The sequence below is a fragment of the Leptonychotes weddellii genome, chromosome 7 (genome assembly GCF_054177405.1).
Source record: "Leptonychotes weddellii isolate Sample4059 chromosome 7, ASM5417740v2, whole genome shotgun sequence".
NCBI lineage: Eukaryota > Metazoa > Chordata > Mammalia > Carnivora > Phocidae > Leptonychotes > Leptonychotes weddellii.
Window position 1 is genome coordinate 39,314,517 of NC_138375.1, and position 10,236 is coordinate 39,324,752.

The 10,236-nt window shown below is 46.4% G+C and overlaps 1 protein-coding gene and 1 pseudogene across 1 annotated transcript in view; both read left to right on the forward strand.

The window, feature by feature from the left end:
* MYOZ3 (myozenin 3) overlaps positions 1-10,236 on the forward strand; it is a 381,468-nt gene that overhangs the window by 359,031 nt on the left and 12,201 nt on the right. The window lies entirely within an intron of this gene.
* LOC115937884 (U6 spliceosomal RNA) lies at positions 5,141-5,240 on the forward strand (annotated as a pseudogene).

A 10,236-nucleotide genomic window follows, 5' to 3' on the forward strand; every position in this document is an offset into this window, starting at 1 on the left:
ATCAAGAGGAGGATTTTGGTTGGTTTATTTGTTTAGGATTGGTGACATCACAGCATATTTGTGAGCTGATGGGAATGATCAGATAGAGTGAAGAAATGAAGAGAGAGGGAAGCAATATTTGGAGAGAGAACGGGATCTAATGTACAAGTGTAGGGGCTGCTAGTACCCTTCATTTGCAGTAAAGATGACTGAAGTTCAGAGAAAATATGGCATTTGCCCACAGTCAGCCCTGACGACTGAGGCAGGATTAAAAGCCTGGTCCCCTTGACTGCTGAGCCCAGGCCCTTATTCCCTGAGCTGCAGAAGAAAGGCTAATAGACTGCTCGTTTTCTTTGACTGATCATCTCATTTCTGGGAATCAGTCCTAAGCAAATAATTTGAAATACAGAGAAAGCTCTTTAGGTCCCACACGGTATTTTTAACCACAGAAAGGAACAACGTAAACATCCAGGGGCCGTGGAATAGCAAGTAAACATAGGTCACATAACCTCACTGGCTGGTGGACACAAAGCCTGAAGGAGGCAAATGTGGGACGGAAACATGCTAAGATGACTTCATCTTTTTGGTGCTGTTCCAAGCCCCTTCCTACATAGAGTGGGCCTTCTAAAGTGTTTGTAAGAGAGACAATATGGTGTGGAGATGTGGGCAGAACAATGGACTGGGATTCCAGACTCTCTCCCCTCCTTTATCTGCGCTGTAGTTTCTCTGATTTCAGAGGAGAAATGTTCCAGATCTCGGGGTTGCCCTCTGGGAAAGCTGCAAGTGGTCAGATAATGCCACCTGCTGGCAGATTCCAGTTCTGCCGGCCTCCATCAGGAGAGTGTGCCCGGTGTGGTGCATTCCCATTCTCACCTTGACCAAAGGAAGGAACCCCCAGGGGTTACTGTTCACAGGGCCACCAGGAAGACCCTCTTCTTCCACAAGAAAGTCCTGTCTCAGTGCCTGGTATTCCTCTGAAAGGCTTGGGGATTGCTCCTCTCTGTGGGAAAGAACATAAGGAGTTTCTAACCACTTGGCATGAAGCAGATTTTCCCCTATAGGGTCTCAGTGATGTGAGTCCTCACATTAGTTTTGAGCAGGCAGGTCACTTGGAGGGTGGAGAGATGGAGAAACAGCAGGCAAACAAAAAATAGGCTTAAAAACCACAGAATCACTTTTCTAATGATTTTTGTTTCTCTGGTTTCTCTTATTGTAAAAATATTGAGTGTCAATAATCAAAAGATGAAAATAATTTAAAGCCATAATCCTACAGTCCGAAGGTAACTTACAGCAACATTACGATTAACATCATTCTTCTATTTGTAACAACAATAACAGCAATAATTATAATTGCCACACTGCTGGAGCATTTACGTGCCACACACGTATACTTTCATTCACAAAAACCTGGAACTTACCGTAAATATTATTTTATCTTTGATACACCTTAATTTGTTGTGGACACTGTTTTGTGTGATTAAATATTCTCCAAAATATTGAAAATAACTATATCAAATTCCATTCCATGGTAATAGTATAATTTGTTCATCTCATCACCAATTATTGGACATTTAGGTTGATTCTGAATTTTTCAGCCCAGCTTTGATATTGTTTCCTAAAACTTGAATTCAAGATAAAAGAGTAATCAATATTTTTTGAGGCTCCTGATATTTCCAAATTACCCCCCGTATAGAGGAGATCCACCCACGCTCTTATGCACAAGGTAGAAGAGAAACCACTGAACCTTAGAATGCTTACATATATTTCATGAATCACAGAGCATGTTTGCATGCATTATCGCTCCACACTGAGGTGGACAGAGCAGGCGCTATCCGTAAAAGACGTGGTACCTGGGACCCAGGGAGGCTCCATCACTGAGCCGGCGTAACATAGCTATTTAGTGCCTACCTTAAGATGGGAACTAGGTTTCCTGATGCCATGCTGTTTCTTGGATCCCATAAACAGACTCACTTCTTTTAGGTTTAACAGCACATTTCGGTTTCAGAAGGCTCCTTTGACATGAGAGTGTTCTACAGACCTTCCAGGATGCTTATCACCCCACAGCAGAGTCGGGCCAAGAGATTACCTTGACCCCTAAGGTGGAAGTTACAGGAAGGCTGGGGTCCCTGTGAAAAGGCCTGAAAGCAGCTGTAATAAGAAAAAGCTGCGTAGCACCATGCTTTAAAGCACAGTGTTTAAAATAAAAAGCAAATAAGCAAAAAAAGCCCTAAGGTTCTGGTTCTACCTCTTTCTAGCTGAGTGACCATTAACCATCCTTATTCCCCCAAGATTCTGTTTTCTTAGTTATAATACATGGGTATTATACAACATCTACCTCATGAGTTTGGTGTTGGAATTCACTGATAATAATGATATAAATTACTTAGCAGCAATTAGCATCTAGTAATGAGACAATAAATATAAGCATTGTTGCTATTATTTTTATTTATTAAATGGTTAGAGTCCTAATCTATTAATAATAAGAGGCGAGGGTTCTGGCTGGGTTCTAGGACTGTGCACTTTTGTTCTGTTACTATCTGTACAATAGTAGAGAAGGGGATGGGATAAACTTTCTCTTAAGATTCCCTTTGCTCGGGGCGCCTGGGTGGCTCAGTTGGTTTAGCAACTGTCTTCGGCTCAGGTCATGATCCCAGGGTCCTGGGATCGAGCCCCGCATCAGGCTCCCTGCTCGGCTGGAAGCCTGCTTCTCCCTCTCCCACTCCCCCTACTTGTGTTCCCCCGCATGCTGTCTCTCTCTCTCTCTGTGTCAATTAAATAAATAAATAAAATCTTAAAAAAAAAAAAAGATTCCCTTTGCTCTTACATCTGAAGAATGAATCTCTAACACTCAATTCTAAGGTTCCATTTGCTGCTGAAGAATCTGTAAGTGTTTGTTTCAGGATTCTGCGGGATTAAGATTCTGTAACTCTGAGATTCACTGTCTGGAATTCTAAGATCCCATGACTCACTCAAAATTCTATTGAAACATTCCATTTCCATGGAATGAAAGCTCTTCTTGTAAGCCTGGTAGAAGCTTAACTATTCTTGTGGGTTCTCCTTAAATAGCACTTCTTCAGAAATTCCTTCCTAATCCTTTCTCCAGTGCACTTTATATACCCCTCCCCATCATCTCTCCTAGGATCCTGTTCTTTCCCATCATAACACTGTCCTCACTGGTGATTAGATATTTATTTGTGTGATTTTGGCAAATACCTGTCTTCATGTCTCCATTGCTTGGTAGAGTCTCAGTAAATATTTGGTGAATGAAATAAATGAATGAATGGATGAATAAATGAATGCATACTACAATTCAAAGCTTCAGTGAGTATTTTTTCCCCAAGGACTACTATTCCAGACCACTCCTCACCCGAGGGCTGACACTCAGGAACGGAGTGACCTTTCTAATTCTGAGATGTTGCCTAGACTGTTCGTACCCTGCCCCTTCTGCTCCCCACTCCTCCTTATTTGTCTCTTTGGGAGCCCTTGGTTTAGAGAGAAGGCTATGTCTCTGTTGTTGAGACCAGGCTGGACCAGCTCATTTATTCATTCAGCAGAGGTTTGTCTAGTGCCCACAAAGAGTTAGGCACTGTGCTAGTGGACTGGGATAAAGGGTGAGCAATATAGACCTGGCCCCAGCTTTCACAGAGCTCCCGCCCTAGAGGGTGGGAGATGGACATTTATGACACAATCACACAAATTACCATGAACAACAAACTGTGGTAAGTGCTGTAGGATGGAGGCAAACAGGGTGCTCCAGGAGTATATAACAGCCCACAGTCCAGATCCAGGACCCTGGGCTCAAGGCCACAATGGCCTTGGGCTCAGCTGGGCTGCATGGATGCTCTCTTCATGCAGTCTCTCCCCTGGGGAATGATCAGTGACAGCGGGGGTTCAACATGGTGCCCTGCCTAGCTCCCCGCACCTCCCTTGACAGCACTGTGCCCACGCGGGGGCGCCTACACCACCACCGCTCAGAACTCCTCTGCTCCTTTAGGGACTCGGTCACTGAAAAGAGGCTGGTAGGGCTCTGAAAGGCCAGGGAGCTCTAAGAGTCCCATAGCCTCCTTAAACAGCTGGGGAAACTGAAGCCCAAAGAGGCTGCTCAAGGTCGCACCGAAAGTGGGAAGGTGAGAACGGGGCCCCCAAGCTCCCAGGCTCCCCATTCTCTGCTACTTCCCACCCCCGCACACTACCTTCCAAGAATAACCACTGAGTTTGTACAGAAGGAATCCTGTTTCAACCGGAAGCCAGGAGGCTTTCTACCTGCTTACAACCAATAGTTGGCGGGTACACAACACTCTGCAAGGAGAGCAGGAGGCTTCTGGCTACGTTGGGAGGGACTTGCCTGGTGGTGTGTCCTGAGTCACAAACACAGATGAGTAAGAATACATCCGCTCACATGTCTGTATGGAATACCATTCTTTCATTTAACAAGCGTTCCATCTTCAAGGACATGTAGCTAGTTGAGCCTTGGAATGCTCCCTGCTCTTTGCAGCATTGTTTCCAATAGCAAAAAGGAAACACACTTTGTGTCCTTTGGTAAGGGAATAATACACCGCAGAGCCAAGTCATAGAATATTATGTAGCATTTTAAAAAGTATCAGGGTAGGTCTTCACAGGGGGCCAAGTTCACAAAAAAAAGCAAGTTTAAAAAAACTATGCACAGGCACCGTCTAAAACCATCTACAGAAAGAAAATTCACCAAACGATCCTTTATTTTGCTATGGATATGCACACATGCCGATGTAAATGCAGGAGGAAGTCTAGAAGAAGGCGCACCCAGGCTGTGACTTCTGAGGAAAGTTGGGGGGGGGGGTGGTCAAAGGGAACTTAAGCTTCATCTGTCATCTTTTTTGAGCATGAATTTTATTTACATATTATTTACTTCAGTAAAATTATTTTTTAGAAATACCAAGCTTCAAGCAAGAGTTGATATTTTCTACAGAGGGCCGGACAGTAATATTTTGGGCGCTGTGGGCCCCGCGTCTCTTGGCCCCTACTCTGTCTGCGGCTGTGGTGTAAAAGCCGCCCTAGACAGGACGTACTCCAGTGAGTGTGGCCGGTTTCCAGCACTGCTTTATATAAGGACACTGAAATTTGAATTTTATATCATTTTCACGTGTTGCCAAATATAGATTTTTTAACCATTTAAAAATGGTAAGTGCTCCCTTTGGCAGCACATGCCCTAAAATTGGAACCGTACAGAGAAGACTAGTGCAGCACAAGGATGACAGGGAATTCATGAAGGGTTCCATATTAAAAAAAAAAAAATGTTAAGCCATTCTTAGCTTGGCTATGCAGAAGGGGGCTGCTGCCTGCAGATTTGGCCACCCCCCCCCCCGCCCCCGCGTTAAGGCCACTTCAAGCCCCACCTCCTGCCAGCCACACTCACCTGCTCGGTCCTCAAGTAGTCCTGTCCTTCGGGCCCCCTCGTGACCCTCCTGCGACCTTACGAGGCCCACCAGCTGCATCCCAGCTCTGCCTGTCTGCCCTGGGGGACACACCTCTCCTGGCTGCAGGACTTTTTTCTTGAACAGGGAGGGCTCGGAATAGCTCTGCTCACCTTGGCAGAGGGAACCCTGAGAAAGGAATTTAGTTTGGAGTCCTAGAGAAGCCAGGACTCAGGACTTGGATTTACCTTTGAAATCAGGCCCCTCCTCTCCCATTCCCAGGGGTCCCTCGCCACTTCCCTGCTCCCACCCTTCGGCCCCATCAGTGTCTCCCCTGCAGCCCCTGGGCCACATCGCCTGAGGTCTGAGCTGCGGGTCCTTCACAAGAGACCCCTGAGCCCTCTGCTGGCTGTCCTGTTGCCTGCTCATCTGTGTCATTTCAGGTATGGACTTCTATCTTGAATCTTTTTACTCCCCTGGGGCATCCTGAGACCCCTTGTTTCTGCCTTTCCCAGGAGTACCCTGTGGATGGCATGGTGGGGGTACAGGGGAGAGTGAGCACTCGAACCCCTAAGCTCAGCTCTCCCACGGATTGTCTGCGCTGCCTTGGCAGAGTCCCCTCTCTGAGCTCTGCTTCCTCATCTGCACAATGACAGGATTGGACTGCGTGATCTTCCAAACCCTTTCCAGAACCCTTTGTGAGCATTAAATGACATAATGCATGCAAAGCACTTTGCACAGCACCTGGGTGCCCACTAGTTTTTAGTTAAGGTCATTATCATCATCCTCAGATCCTGAGAGCAGACTTGATATCTTCCGTAAGTTTTCCTACGTGACTTGCTGGCTCTGCAAACCCAGAGGCTCCAAAGCCGAGGACATCTTGATGGCTCCCAGAGAGTCACCTCCCCCACAGCCCAGCGGCCCGGCCCTGGCCCTCGTGCTGGGAGGTGGAGCCCCTGCTCAGGAAGATGTGTTTGCAGCATGCTCCCCCAAAACAGAGGTCCTTGTGGGCCCTGTCAGAATCCAGCCAGCGCAGCCCCAGCTCTGGGGGCCTCTCGAGCCCAACCCTTGGTTGAATTTCAACTCCAGATCAAATAGGATTCCAGACCCAGGACCCAGAGATACCTCCAGCTAGCGGCTCTAACAATAGCTTCCCAGTCAGGGCAATCAAAGAACCAGCAGGTACCCCCAAACCTCTCTTATCCTGCCCTGTGATTGACTTGCTTCTGCTTCACGGAAGGCCTCTATCTATGCAAGTTTGGCTATGAAAGCATTAGCTTTATATTTGCATTTAAAAAAAATATACTATTTGTGGCAGAATAATAGCCTCCCAAAGATATCTACGTCCTAATCCCCAGAACCTTCCATGGCAAAGAGGCATTAAGGATGAAGATGGAATCAAGGTTGCCAATCAATTGACCTTAAAGTAGGGAAGTGGTCTTGATTATTCATTCATTCAGATGGGTCTTTGAAAGCAGAAGAGGGGTCAGATGGCGGATCCAGGGAGGTGGTGGCATGAGGAAGATTCCATCCAACAGCACTGGCTTTGAAGATGGATAAATGGGACCATAAGTCAAGATATCTGGGCAGCCTCCAGATGCTGGAAAAGATAAGGAAACATTTTCTAAGAGCCTCCAGAAGGATTGCAACCCTGCTGACACCTTGATTTTAGCCCAGTGAGACCCAATTTAGACTTCTGACCTCCAGAACCACAAAATAATAAATTTATATTGTTTTAAGCCACCAAGTCTATGGTAATTTGTTACAGTGACAATTGGAAATGAATACACTATTCTTGACGACAGGGATTTATTGAGCTTCTGTTATAAGCTAGGCACTGCACTCAGTGCTTCATGTATATTATCTCATTTAATACACAGAACAGTCCTGCAAGGCAGGTGTTTTCTAAATGAAGAAACTGGGCCTCAGAGAAATGAAATGACTAGGCCAAGGTCACACAGCTAGCTTGTAGTGGAGCAAAGATTCAAAGTCTAGCACCATTGGCTCTAAAGTCCATATTCCATCAGCTCACCCGGGCTCCCCACCCCGTCTCTGGAGCGGCCTAGATAACTGCTTAGAGAAACTTTGTTTTCAGATGCTAGACTGCAATGTTCTATGTCACCTCATTAATATGCTGAGCCCAGCTGTTCTCTCTGATGCTTAGTTTCTCAACCTTTAAAAAGGAAATAATAATGCTTGCTGGGTGCTTTTTCCAGGCTATGGCAAGGATTAAACCAGACTATGCATTGGAAAAATTCTCTCGGAACTAAGTGCTCATCCCATGTAAGAAATTCACAATAAACCTGCTCCCAAACTACCAAAACTTCCCCAAACTATTTGGGGAGTACCCTATCCCTCCAAGGCCAGGCAAGGCCCCCATGATAGATGTTCCCACTAGGGAGACTTTTTACATTGTTGTGAAATAATAGAAGATAAATATATTGGTCTCTGCCCCCAGTTCCTGGCACAGGGCTCCTAAAACCTTTGCAATTTCCTAAGTGTTAAGAGCACTAGGAGCATCTTTTGTTCTAATATTTGTCTTTGACCCGGGTTCCTGACTCAGAGTTCCTAAATCTCCTGGAATTTCCTGGGTGATAGGAGTGTCTTTTGTTCTAATGAGGGCACTCTAGGTGGGCTCCTGGAGAGCTTCAGGATGGGGGCTGATCACCAGGAAGACCAAGCCATGATTGGAAGCTTGGAACTTTCAGCCCCACCTCCCATCCTCCAGGAGGGGGAGAGTCAGGGGCTGGAGACAGAGGTAATGGTGGATCATGCCTATGTGATGAAGCCTCCATAACAGTCCCCAAAGGATGGGGTCTGGAGAGCTTCCGGGTTGCTGAACCCATCGAGGTTCTGGGAGAGTGTTGTGTGGGGAGAGGGCATGGAAGCTCCGAGCCTCTTCCCACACACCTTGTCCTACGAATCTCCTCCAGCTGGATATTCATCTCTATCCTTTATCCTAAGTAAATGTAAGTGTTTCACCGAGTTCTGTGAGCTATTCTAGAAAATTATCGAACCCAGCCTGGGGTCACGGGAACCCCAATTTATAGCCAGTCAGCCAGAAGCACAGGTGACAACCTGGGACTTGGGATTGGCATCTGAAGTGGGGGAGGGGCAGCCTTGTGAGCCTGAGCCCTTAACCTGTGGGGTCTGATGCTCTTTCCAGGTAAATAGTGTCAGAACTGAGTTGATTTGTAGGATACCCCTATGGTGTCTCAGAGAATTGCTTGGTGTGGAAATCTCCCTCCCTCAGTCTGGTGTCAGAAGTGTTGTGAGTGGTAGTCGTGTGCGAGGAAATGACACACACACAGAAGGTGTGTAGTTTTTTCTTAACAGCCGCGAAAACCAAAGGTCTCAGGCTTGAAAGTGGCGGTTTGGGTCCTTTCTTTGTTTTGTTGTTTTGTTGGTTGTTTTGCCCATTGATCCCTGTGTGTGTTGGTGATGGTGGTTTGGGGCCATAAAAAAAAGACAGTTGCTAAACTCCATTGGGATCTTTTCTGTTGCTGCTGCCCGAACACTATACCCGCCCCTTGCCCCTGCCCCCCCCACACCCTGCCCGCTCCCCGTGATGGATGGGGTGGCCCAAGGCTTTTGTAACTGGTCTTAACATGATGGTTTCCGAAGAGGTGTGTGATGCGTGTCACACTGGAAGCAAGAAGACCAGCTGGGAGCTACTGCAGTAGACTAGATGTGATCTGACCAGGGTTTGGACTGAGTGGTGGTAGCAGTGGGGACGAAGAGGGAAGGATGTATCTGGGAGCTATCAGGACAGAAAAGAAAGAGCCTCGGAACTTGGTACAAATTGCACAACCTTCTCGGTGTGAAGAGAAAATTGGGGGCTGGGTGGCAGGCAGGCATGTGGAATGGCTGTGTCCTCTTCCACGGGGAAGAAAAATTAGATCAGCAGTAAAAGTTGAAGACAGGGGGTCTGCATCTGAAAGGTCTTTCTAGCAGTCAGAGCCATTCAGCCTGAAGATACGCTTTTGGTGGAACCGTCATGGGCTCTGGAACCAGGCTGACCTGGGTCTAAGTTCAGGGTCTCCTGCCCCTTGGCACAGCACCTGGGGAAAATGAGCCTCTGGGAGCCTCAAGTTCCTCATCCGTAAAATAAGAATAACACTTACTTTGCAGTCATTAGGAGGATGAAATAAGAAAATGTATAGAAAGGGGCCAGTACTCTTCCAGAAACACTGTAGGCGCCATCAATGGTAGCTACTAGTACCGTTAAATACTGAGCTCCCCATCGCTGGACATATCTAAGTGCAGGTTAAGTGACCTCTTTTGGAGCGTGTCCTGGAAGGTTTTGGCACTTGGATAAGAAAGTGTGTAAGTTCCCTTCCATAGCCCACCAGCTATTCCATTTCTAAGGAATTCATTCTAAGGAAGCAATCTGATCAAAGGTGCATGCAAGAAATAATTTTTTTTAAAGATTTTATTTATTTGACAGAGAGAGCACAAGCAGAGGGAGAGGGAGAAGCAGGCTCCCCACTGAGCAGGGAGCCCAATGCGGGACTCGATCCCAGGACCCTGAGATCATGACCTGAGCCGAAGGCAGCCGCTTAACTGACTGAGCCACCCAGGCGTCCCCATGCAAGAAATAATTATTGCAGAACTGATTATTTTGGCTAAGAATGTGGAAAAACCCAAATACCCAACAATGAAGAAATAAATTGTTACATCCCTACCACGAAATACCATGGAAATCGTTCAGAACGTTTTGGTACACGTGTGTTTATTGACATGGAATGGTAATCACAACATACTACTAAGTGAAAAAACAGATTATTAAAAATATGTGTTCTATGGTTCCATTTTATTTTTTTAACAATGTCTTTAAAATATTTGCATTCAAAAGCCTTGGAGGGGC